The sequence below is a fragment of the Mesoplodon densirostris genome, chromosome 9, assembly GCF_025265405.1.
Source record: "Mesoplodon densirostris isolate mMesDen1 chromosome 9, mMesDen1 primary haplotype, whole genome shotgun sequence".
Classification (NCBI taxonomy): Eukaryota; Metazoa; Chordata; class Mammalia; order Artiodactyla; family Ziphiidae; genus Mesoplodon; species Mesoplodon densirostris.
The window spans coordinates 92,827,013-92,838,909 of record NC_082669.1 but is presented as its reverse complement, the minus strand read 5'-3'; the positions used below and the strand labels follow the sequence as shown (position 1 = coordinate 92,838,909).

The 11,897-nt window shown below is 51.0% G+C and overlaps 1 pseudogene; it reads right to left on the bottom strand.

The window, feature by feature from the left end:
* Positions 1 to 4,372: 4,372 nt before the first annotated feature.
* LOC132496340 (cleavage stimulation factor subunit 1-like) lies at positions 4,373 to 5,715 on the bottom strand (annotated as a pseudogene).
* Positions 5,716 to 11,897: the final 6,182 nt, after the last annotated feature.

Sequence of the window (11,897 nt, the reverse complement as noted above, 5' to 3'; positions counted from 1 at the left end):
ACGATGGCTAGGCTCCATCAAGAGATTAGCCGGAAGCCCCCTTTGGCCCGTGATTTCAGACTCCACGTACGGAGGTCCAGCATGGCTTTGGTAGTTGTGAACAAGATCCCTGTGCTATCAGTTTGAGATCTGTGTCCTTTCATTCCTCCACTGAACTGGCGCCCCTCTCCCACCAGATGCCATTTTGCATCCAAATCAACTGATTCACAAGCAGCTGGGGAGGAGAGGAAAGTGGGGGGCTCCGTGCTGTGACTAATCCCAGCCTGACCCTGAACACCATCAGTTGCCTTTCTCCGCTCACCTCTTTCCTGATTCCAGGACTCCAGATCGCCTATGCTCTGAAGCACTTGAGTTACCATACCCCTTTTGTGACCAAAATGAAGTCTTCATCAAGGGACAGCTGGCTCAGAAGGAGGGGAGATTCTGCAGATAAAATGAAGCAGAAATTTCTTTGACAGTATTTTCTCAACCAACCCCTCTCAGAGACCCTTGGACCTGTTGTCAGGTTTTGTCCTCACCAGCCCTCCCCCACAGACCTGATCTTCCTCTAAGAGGGAAAAAACAAAAACAAAACCGAAGTTAAGGGCAGCGGCTGTTGGTAAATGAGTTTGTCAGGTCACCACCAACTCATTGCATGACCCCAGGCAAATCACTTAATCTCTGAGCTTGCATTTTCTCCTGTAAAAAATAAAGGGTTGGACAAGGAGCCCTCCAAGATCCCTTCCAGACATGACAGCCCAAGTGTGAGCTCCACATCTTACCACAGGGACAACTCATCCACTTCCCCCTTCTGCTGTTCAGGTGCTGGGCCTTCCTCCAGAACTGGCTGTGGCTGGAATCCAGTATCTAATTCCTTCATGATCTCAGTCCCTATATGGGTGGCTGCATAGTGAGAACCACAGGCAGAGGACAGCCACCCTTCTGTGCAACGTGGGCTCCCTAACCAAACTGACAATTTCTCCAGACACTGAAGGTATCACAGTGTTCCCCAAGGGGGTCCCTTTCTGAGTGCTGGGGCCACAGACTAAACAGACACTTGGAACTCATCTGGATTCTGGCAACTTCTCCAAAAGCCTGTCTACATCTGCTTTTTGGGGTTGTTTTTTTTTTTTTTTTTTTTTTGCTTTTCAATTTTGAGGGACATATCTTCCTATGAAAAGGGATTATATTGAATCACCCAGCCATAGCACTCACCCTGTCCTCTCCTGAAAATGAGTTCAGCGACCTGAACTCGTGGTCAGTTACCATGACCTCCTGAGCATCCAGAAAGATGGTTCTTTTCTTCTTTTTGTGCTAGACAGCCTCGCCCTCCTATATGCAGTGTTCACTTCCACCACACTTGAGCCACAAGCTGTCTTCAGAGCTCTCCTTGTTTCAGTGGGTGTGCGTGTGCCGCTATATGTGTTGTGTCTCTCTGTATGTATCTCTCTGGGTATGTGTCTTTTGGAGATCTCTATCTCTGTCTCACTATGTCTGTCTGTTGTGTACAGGTGAACCTGATACTTCAGTAGATTGATCCTATTTTCTCCTTCCACTGGCTGCGGAACTTCTCACGTTTTTCTATAGGTAACAGATTGTGGCTGGGCCCCCGGGAGGCAGCTTCTGTTCTAAATCTGTCTTCCTGGAGGTCAGAGTGAGCACAGCCAACCTTCAAAAACACATGTCTAGGGGATGAGGGGGAGGAATTGGGAGCTTGGGACTGACACACATGCACGATTGACACTATGTATAAAATAGATAACTAAATGAGAACATACTGTAGAGCACAGGGAACTCTAGTTATTGCACTGTGGTGACCTAAATGGGAAGGAAATCCAAAAAAGAGGGGATATATGTATACGTATAGCTGACTCATTTTGCTGTACGGTAGAAACTAACACAACATTGTAAAGCAACTACACTCCAATAAGAATTAATCAAAAAAAAAAAACCCAACACATGTCTAACACCAGAAGCATTGGTGAGCGATGTACATTTCACCAAAGTCTCAGTGGGATGACAGAGAGATTATGTCACACACCACAACACACCACAAAATTCAATCAAGCCTCCTCATTAGACATCTTGCTCTCTCCCCAGAACTCTTCTGAAAGCATCACTTTATCGTGTAACTCACACTGGGTGGATGAACAGGCCTCCGAAGACCTCCTATAACTGCAGCTCCCTTTAAAGATGCCATGCTGCACCACATGAGCTACGGTAGGTGGGCTACAGCTGATGGGACCCAAGGGTGAGCACCTGACCAGGGGCTGCCTCTCTATTGGTCAGTCAAGTGTCTTATGAGATAGCTTAGGCCTAGAGCTAGTGATACTTGAACCAATCAAATGTATCAGCTTAGGGAGTTTGGATGCGACACAGAGGGGGAGCCAAGTGGTTGTCCGTGAGAGAAGCGGAATGACAAAGAAAAGCAAGGATAGGGCTTCCCTGGTAGCGCAGTGGTTGAGAGTCTGCCTGCTGATGCAGGGGACACAGGTTCGTGCCCCGGTCCGGGAAGATCCCACATGCTGCGGAGCGGCTGGGCCCGTGAGCCATGGCCGCTGAGCCTGCGCGTCCGGAGCCTGTGCTCTGCAATGGGAGAGGCCACAACAGTGAGAGGCCTGCATACCGCAAAAAAAAAGAAAAGAAAAGAAAAGAAAAGCAAGGACCGAGAGAGAAATCATTCCGTCAGTGGCAGCAGAGCAGAGTCGGATCAATGCTCCTGCTGGTAAGAAGCTGCAAATCCAGGGCTATGCACACTGTTCCCCAGTACCTACCTCACAGACCCGCAAGCCACAGTGGTTTCCTGATAAAGCTCGTTAAATGGGGCTGTATGTGCTCCTGAAACACCTCTGCGCCCTGAACCACATCCCATGTGTTTTCGCACAGGTTAGGTGTGCTGCTCGTGGGATTTCAGGTACCCTTCCTGGAGTCGCAGTCTGTGAAATTGAGGCCCCGAGGGAAGTGTGATTTCCAGAGCTGAGGCTGGGAGGGAACATAACTGAGAGGCTGTCCTTTCCCACCAGGCCCATCTCAGACCCTCAGTGAGGACAGTTATCACCCCTGGTGCCCCATCAAGAGAAATCCCAGCTCTCTCTTTCTCTCTCTTTGGGTGATGAGGACCATTCTCAAGCACCCATTATTTTGTGGGGTCCCATGAGTCCACTCCACCCAATGTGCTCCGCTCTGACTGGGCCATACAGTTCGAGGGGAGTGAAACTAGAGAAGAATGTGTGGAAGTTTGTGGCTTTCATCTCTTAAACAAATAGCAAATTCCTTGGGCTGCTGCTGCTGGAATTAAACAATGATGTATTGGGGGGAGGCTCTACAGCGTTACCTTAGCAACACCCAGGCTGTTTTCAGGCAAGGTCTAGTAAAAGAGGAAAGAGAACAAAAATAATAAAGGGACGAGTCTGGATGGGGTCCAGGAATGGGGGTCTTTTGGCTGAATGTGTTTTGTGCTCTGCGGTGTTTACAGGCCTCCTTTCAGCTAAGTTTCCTCTGGGCTCCCCCAGTGCATTCCACCGTCAGTGAGGCCGTCCACTAGAATACTAATGTGAGGCTAAGAAAAGACAGCGTGCCATGTGAGGAACGGGTTAGGAAGGGAAAGACATCACAGCTGGGACCACCTAAGTGGGAAGTGACACGTGTGAAGCCTTCCAGGCCGGCTCTTGAAGTCATGAAGGTCATGGGAGAAAGAGGGCGAGGTTCTTCAAAGGTGACCAACACTTGGGCCTTAGGCAGAGCAGAGGCCTGTATGGTGGCAATCCATCAGACCCTTGCTACTCACAGCGTGGTCCATGGACCAGCGGTAGAGGCGTTACCTGGGAGTTTGACAGAAATGCAGAATATAGGGCTGCCCCAGGCCTACTGACAAGGGTCTGCATTTTTACAAGCCCCAGGTGGTTCATGTGTGCACTGCTGTTTGAGAAGCGCCAAGCAGGACCTAAGTCTTGTCTCTCCCAGGTTCCTGCAAATCTGTCACTGCCTTTGTCATGTCACAGCACACTACCACCCACACAAAAACAGGCATATCCAGTTTGCTGATAATGCATTTGGGTTTTTTTTTTTTTCATGACAGATCCACTTGAGATCTAGAAAGCACTTTAATGCTCTATCCTTCTTCAAATGATCAAGAGAAATAGCAAGTCCTGTATTTACAAAACCGATGAAAATCACCATGTAACAATCAGTGGGTGCAGAACAACCGCACAGATCTGTGTTTCCAACTTTTTCCACCATGATTCTCCATCAAGGTAAAAAAAGATTCGTACAAATCCCAGAAGGACGTACAGGTGGCAGCACAACTGCCAAAGATGGTACCATGACTTACTACTGAAGCTGGTGATGGGACACAGAGTTCTCGAGAAAAGAACCCTATGTAACGCAGGCAGCTCTAGTCCGTGGTCAACCTGTGGTACCAAAACCACACCCCGAAGTCGTTGCTGCAGGTCACAAAGCCGGGGTTGGTGGGCGAGTGCACGATACAGTGCACGACGTTGTTGTGGCCCAGGGAGAGAAGGTTCCGGCGCTCGGCCATTCTTGAGTCCCAGCAGCAGAGGCTGATGGTCCTCTAGTCAGGCAGCAGCACGCAGTCCTCCGTGTGGTTGAAGACGGACTACGTCCGGTGCACGTGCCGTCCACTCATGACAGCACCTGTGTATCTGACCAGGGTTCACCCTGTTGATATTTCTCAAAGTTTAGCTACAGTCTTCTTCACTTGACAGAATGTATTTTGAATTTTTGGAAAAAATGGCAAAACAAACTTCAGCATCATCGTGTGCTTTCTCAGAAGTTGTGATGCATCGATTTGAAACACCATCCCATAATTTGATGCAGCCGTCCTTGCTACCAGTCACATACATATTGGCACTAGGATTGTAATTAATGGAACATATGGCATCAGTGTATTGATCCTGAGGACTGCAAGAGACAAAGCACTGAAATGTGTTGATATCATAAAGTCGAAGAGTAGGCTGCTGAGCCCCAACAAGTATAAAGTCTCTAGAAGGATGAAAAGAGATGGAGCATAACATTTCAGCCTCCTGAATGTATCTGAAGGCTCTTTTTGTAGATGGTTTGGAATAATCAAATAATTTAAGAGTATAATCCCTTTAACCAGAGGCGAGGATCTGTTCTGTTGGGTGGAAAGCAAGACACGTGACTTCATCCACGTGGTCGTAAAGAGTTGGAATCACTGGGTGGTTTTCCATGTTCTGCTGTGCAGTCTCGTTCATCCTGACCTCTACTGGCATGGCACTTTTGGCCAACATTCTTTCTGTGTCAAGTATTTTTATGGAAGCATCAGCAGATTCAGTAGCTATTCATTGCCCATCTCTATTATAGGTAGCTACACGACGTGGTCCTTTATGGGATGTGACATAGCATGTTTCATACTCTGAAGCCTCTGGGGACATAGTCTGGACATCTGCATCAAATTCCAGGTCAATTCCTGTGCCAGGGGCAACTGTATCTGACAGACCAATTGCATAGTGAACTGTAGTATCATCGTTTTCCATTCCTTGTATGAATTCTTCTGGACCTTTCTCCATGCACACAGTCGTTTCATTTCTAGTTTGATGAATGCAGGAGCTGCTCCGAGGGTGCACAGACAGACTGAGGCTTGATTTCCTTGATGAGGCCATCAGCAGTGTTGATGTAGCCGTCATAGAGCAGCTGGCTAACGATCAGCTTGTAGAGCTGCTGGCGATCCTTCAAGCCCACTTTGGGTCTGTGCATCGGGGAGAAGAGGAAGATAATTTCCCTGCCAGGGGCGCGTTCTAGAGGTTCGTTCACCTCCTCCGACTTTATCTCCTACGCGACAACCCTGATGCCGAGGAACTGCCGCCTCACGGACAAATGTCAGAACCGGAGAGCACAGCGGGTGTGGCGGCAGGTTGGCGCCACCACTTCCGGGGCCTTACGGAGCAAGTGCGCCTGCGCACCGTCTCCGCTGGGGCGTGACTCAAGCCCTGGTGTTCGTTTTGTTTTGTTTTGTTTTTTTGTGGTACGCGGGCCTTTCACTGTTGTGGCCTCTCTCGTTGCGGAGCACGCGCCGGCTCAGCGGCCATGGCTCACGGGCCCAGCTGCTCCGTGGCATGTGGGATCTTCCCGGACCGGGGCACGAACCCGTGTCCCCTGCATCGGCAGGCGGACTCTCAACCACTGCGCCACCAGGGAAGCCCTGGTGTTTTTGTTTTTTTTGTTTTTTTTTTTTTTTGCGGTACGCGGGCCTCTCACTGTTGTGGCTTCTCCCGTTGCAGAGCACAGGCTCCGGACGCGCAGGCTCAGCGGCCATGGCTCACGGGCCTAGCCGCTCCGCGGCATGTGGGATCCTCCCGGACCAGGGCATGAACCCGTGTCCCCTGCATCGGCAGGCGGACTCTCAACCACTGCGCCACCAGGGAAGCCCTGGTGTTTGTTTTTTAACACTGATTTTTTCGTGATGATAATGATAGTGATGATGCTGATGATGAAGATGACATTAGATACTGTTAGGGGTTGAATTGTGTCCCCCGAAAAGGATATATTCAAGTCCTAACCCCCAGTACCTGTGGCTATGACCTTATTTGGAAATAGGGTCTTTGCAGATGAGATCAAGTTAAGATGAGGTCATCAGGGTTGCCCTAATCCAATGACTAGAGGAACAGGTTCTTCCTGAGCCCCTAAGGAGGAACCAACCTACTAACACCTCTTGATTTCAGACTTCTGGCCTCCAGAACTGTGAGACACGAAATTTCTACTGTTTTAAGCCACCCAGTTTGTGATACTTTGTTACAGCAGACCTAGAAAACATAGAGAGAATTTCCTCTCTTTTTTCTTTTTTTCTGAAACTTTCCTTCCTTCAAGCCCTTTCACATACGGTATCTTGTGAAAGCAGACGCAGGCTAGGCATTTTATTCAGTTTTTCAAAGAAGAAAGTCCATTTGTTACGTGAAGAGGTCACAGGAGTGAGGCGGAACTACAGCTGCACCTGGAGGGCCTGTGAAAAAGGACTCAGCCACAGGGGATGTGGGCCTCTGCATCTGTCCCTGGGCCTGGACAGCTGCCACCGCCCCTGAGGACACTGAATAAGAGGAAAGACTCGCGCCACGGGGCTCACCCATCACCATCTCCACCATCTCCATCCCATGGGCTCAAAGGTGCCATCAGCAGGGTGTGTCCCAGCCCCAAACTGGACATGGCCCAAGTACGCATCTTTCTTGTTATCCTGATGTTTGTATCTGAGTTGTCAAATGTCACCTCCTTTCTCAAACCACCCCCCAGTTTTATTTTCTTCACAACACTTAACACCATCCATAATGCTGCTGCTTATTTATTTAATTACTTTTATACCTCCTGTCTCCTTTACTAGAATGTACATTCTGGTCCCCAGAATATAGCCTTGCCCGTGACAGTTTCTCAATAAATAATGGGAAGAGAACCTGTTCAAAATATTACAGCATGTGCAAGTACTGACATTTAAGAGAATGAGTTGGGTCCACACACAGTCCACGGAATGGTGGCCGTGGTATTATTGAGGTGAGGGAGCAGTTTGCACAGGGATACACATCGTGTGCTTCCGGTTTTGAATACATATCACAAATACATACCGCTGTCAGCCGTGGCTACCTGTTGGAGGTGGGGTTGGAGGGGAGGGGTGAGAGCCAGGAGCCTGGGACCAGGGCCGGCTGAAGGAGGTGGGCCATAAGGCAGTTGCTTGTGGGGACAGAGAATTTGCTGAAGTCACAGGAGGGAGACCAAGGACAAAGCATACCTCCAACGCCAAGGGCCAAGGGCCAACCAGGCCACAGGTCAGGGGCTCTCTCCTCCCTTCCATTCCTGGTGCCACTGAATTGTGAGAGCCCGGGGAGGGTGGCAGCTGGTAGGAATCTACAGAGAGAACAACCCTTCTGCTCCTACGTGACACAATAGAGGAGTCCCCAAGGACTGTTAGACTCTGCTGAAAACCAATAATGGAAGTGATGACGAGTGGGTGGAGCTGCCCCTTGAGCTGTGGGGTGAGGCTAGTCTGGTGGGTGGGTTAGAATAGGAGAGAGAGTGTAACCAGGGGATAGGCTGAAAGGGCCAGCCAGGAGTGGCCACCACCCCGGCTTATCTTTCTACCCACCACGTCCATGATGAAGGGTGCACACACACCCATGCACACGGCCGGGAGTGGGCAGGGGGTGGGGGGAGGCGTCTCTCTGCTTCTGTCACACAAAGAAGGAGAAGCGGGGGTTCCTGCCCTCAAGGAGACTGCAGTGTGACGGGGCTTTAGAAGTCCAATACAAGCTCCCCCCCCCCCAACTGCCAACTAGCTGTAGAAAAAAATCACCCCTTTTGCCATCTCCTCCCCTCACCCCTCTCCAAATGGCAACTCTTTCAGGAGTGCCACCCACAAATTTTCGACACTTAGCCAAACTGCTCTTCTTAATACAAGCCCAGGCTCTCCTGCCTCTGGGCCTTTGTTCAATTTCTAGCCGTTTCCTCTGAGTAAAGGACACCTCCCTCCTGCTTCCCGCTGGTCTCCGTGGTCCAGACAGCAGCAGCTGGGGCTCCCCCTTCAGCCAGCCCTGAGGAGGCCTCTGCATAGCGCCAACCTGGATTCTGACCTTAGTTAGCTCTGTTGCACTGGTCCCTAAACCTCTTAGCCTCCATGTCATCATGCATAAAGCGTTAGCACAGGGCTCCCACTAGGATTAAAGGCATCGGCACATGTAGAGACCCACCCCTGGTGCCAGGAGCAGAAAAGGCGGGGTTGTTACAGCAGCACACTGGGCATCGTGGAGGAAATAAAGACGAATGAGCCGAGGTTGCACCCACCTACCAGAGGCCAGCTGTCTGCTTGGAGAAGTGAGACAGGCCTGCAGGGAGAGAAACTAGGAACGAAGTGCCAATAGTAACAGCTCTGGGCAGCGCCTTGGCCTCACGTGCTCTCCGCCCAGACCTAGCCTTGGCTGCAGCGCCAGCCTTGCCCAGGTGGCATCTGACAGCACCTGTCAGAGGCACCTGTGACCATTCTGCCCCAGGGCTCCTCTGTGACCAGGACAGGCCCTCCGGACACTCACACAGGTGATAAGCTAAGCTTTGCCACAATGGGGGAGGGGAACTGCTTGATAAATGCTGTCCTCTTGCTCCTGGGGATAATTCGGAGTCCCATTCTGTGTGCTCCTCGGAGGCTCCCAGCAGGACGGAACCAGCCTGAAAACTCATCCTTGGATTGGCCTGTCCTCCTTCCCCATCCACTCTTTTCAATCCCCCCCTCCTGTGCTCTGGGATCACTTCCCAAAACGCACCACCCAGCTCCAGGTCTCAGGCTTTCCCAGCGGGACTGAGGTAAAGACAACAGTGCAGTGGCTCAGGGCACAGCTTGGGGCTGCGAGCTGGGGCAGGTGCTCCCCTTTCCCCAGGAGTGGCTCCTGCTCATCTTCTCTCAGTGTATTAGTCAGGATGTCCAGAGAAACGGAACCAATAGGATATATAATGTATATGGAAGAGGAGATTTATTATACGAGTTGGCTCATGCCATGATGGAGGCCGAGAAGCCCCATGATCTTCTGTCTGCAAACTGCAGAACCAGGAAAGCTGGTGGGTAATTTAGCCTGAGGCCGAAGGTCTGAGAATGGGGGTGGGCGGATACAGACGGCCCGAGTCCTGGTCTTAGTCTGAAAGCCTGAGAAGCGGGAGCACCCATGTCCTGTGTCCAAGGGCAGGAGAAGATTGACATCTCAGCTCAAGCAGAGACGGCAAATCCGCCACCTTTTTGCTCTCTCCAGGCCCTCAGATGGATTGGGTGATCTCCACCCACACTGGTGAAGGCATTTTCTTTTACTGAGTCTACTGACTCAAATACTAACCTGCCAATCTCTTCCAGAGACATCCTCACGGACACACACAGAAATACGGTTTTACTAGCTCTCTGAGCATGCCTCAACCCAGTCACTTTGGTACATAAAATTAACTACCACACTAGGGGTTGCTGTGAAGGTCACATTAGAGAGATGGGTTAGCATAGAGGTTGAGGACACAGTCTCTGGAGCCAGGCTCTCAGACTCTTCCACTTGTGTGTTACTTAGAAGTTACTTAACCTCTCAGTACCTCAGTCTCCTCAAATGTAACATGAGGGTGGTAATAATAGCGCTCAACTCCTAGGGTTGTTGTGAGGATCCACGGAAGTAATACATGCAAAGTACCTAAAACACTCTCCACCTATTAAGATAGTGTCTGCAAAGCACTTTGCAGAGTGCCTGTCACTTTGGAAAATGCTAGATAAAGATAAGTAAGTATAAGGTTAGTACAAGAAAACCTAGGAAAATGTTTTTGTGACTTAGAAACCGGAAAGGACATCTTAAAACTTCAAAAGCACACACCAGAATTTAAAAGATTGGTTTTGAGCTTGACGGCATCAAAATGAAGGATTCATTGCCGTTGAAGGATACCAGGAACAAAATCAGTGGATGGAGGACCGAATGGGAGGAGGTCTAAAACCGACATAGATTTTATTCTAATTCTCGGTATCCTCTGATATCAACAGTATACAAAGGACTTCTAGAAATCAGTGAGGAGGGGGCTGCGGACCCACCAGGAAACAGGCAAAAGTGTGGACAAACTATACAGAAAAGGAAACCCCCAAAGTTCAGAAGCACGGGAAGCATGCAGTGGTGGGTAACAGAGACACACAAGCTGGGAATTCGAGTGGTGCCGCCCTTCTGGAGAGCAGTGTGGCGGTGCACGGCAGGCCCTGGGCTCCTCGGGCTGCTGGGAATCCAGCCCAAAGGAGATCTCACCCAGGTCTGTGGGGTGCCACACTGACGACTCACTGCAGTGTTCTCCCCTGCAGGGCGAAGGGGTGGGAGGGGCTGGATTGATCCCCCTTCTGACTCTAAGTCTACACCATGCTTCGTCAGTATTTGCTTCTGCTACTGCAGCAGTATTTGCTGCTGCTACTGCAGTCTAATCCCGAAGCACAAAAAAACCCTGCAGCGGGGAGGGAGGGGGAAGGAGCAGAACAAAAGTGGTCAGTGCCTGGGGGCAGGGCAGCTGGAGGAGGCCCGGTTTTGAAGCGTGGATGCAGGGAGCATGGCGGTGCCTTCAGGAAAGTCGAGAACCGGGGTGGGGGGGGGCTCGAGGCTAGTGTGACCATGTGAGGTCCTGTCAAGACAGGGGTGGAGGACTGCGTGAGGACTGGGGTCAGCAACACTGTAGCGCATACTTGAAAGCTGCCAGGAGAGTGAATCCTAAAGGTTAACTCGCTAAAGTGATGGATGGTAACTAGGCTTACCTGGCGATCATTTCACAATGTATACAAATATCTGAATTGTTACCTTGGACACCTGAAACCAATGTAACATTATATGTCAATTACACCTCAACTAAAATGTTAAAAAAGACAGCCCTAGGAAAAAGTGCCTGCAGCAGTACAGACCAGGGAGTGAGGGCCCTGCAGGATGGAGCTCAGGCCTCTGGGGGAGCCCGGAGAGGACTCCTAGGGTGAGCGTGCAGAGCCTGGGCCCGGCTCCCCATCCTCGTCTCTGGAGCGTTTCAGTGCGATGGTGGCAGCCCACACCACACCTGCCTCCCCCCGTGATGAGCTGTGAGGGGGCATCCGTGCACGATGGGCAGCTCTGGGGTGCGAGCTGGTGGAGGGCAGCGGGCAGAGGGCGTGGGCGAGGATGGCTCCGGCCAAACGGCCCGCTCAGTGTCTGGGAGCTGATCCTTCAAGGACGAAGGTGCTTTCTGAGGTGGAGAGGATGGGCAGGCCCTTCCACAGAGAGGAAACTGTCCGAACGGGGACTCAGAGACAGGAAAACCCACGCCTGTCAGAAGAGACGGGAGGTCCCTGGGAGGGCAGGCTGGCCAAGGGGGCTCGAAGGGCTTGAGCTGAATCCTGAAGGCCTCCCGGGACGTCTTGAGGCGTCTGGACCACGTCCCGTGGAGCT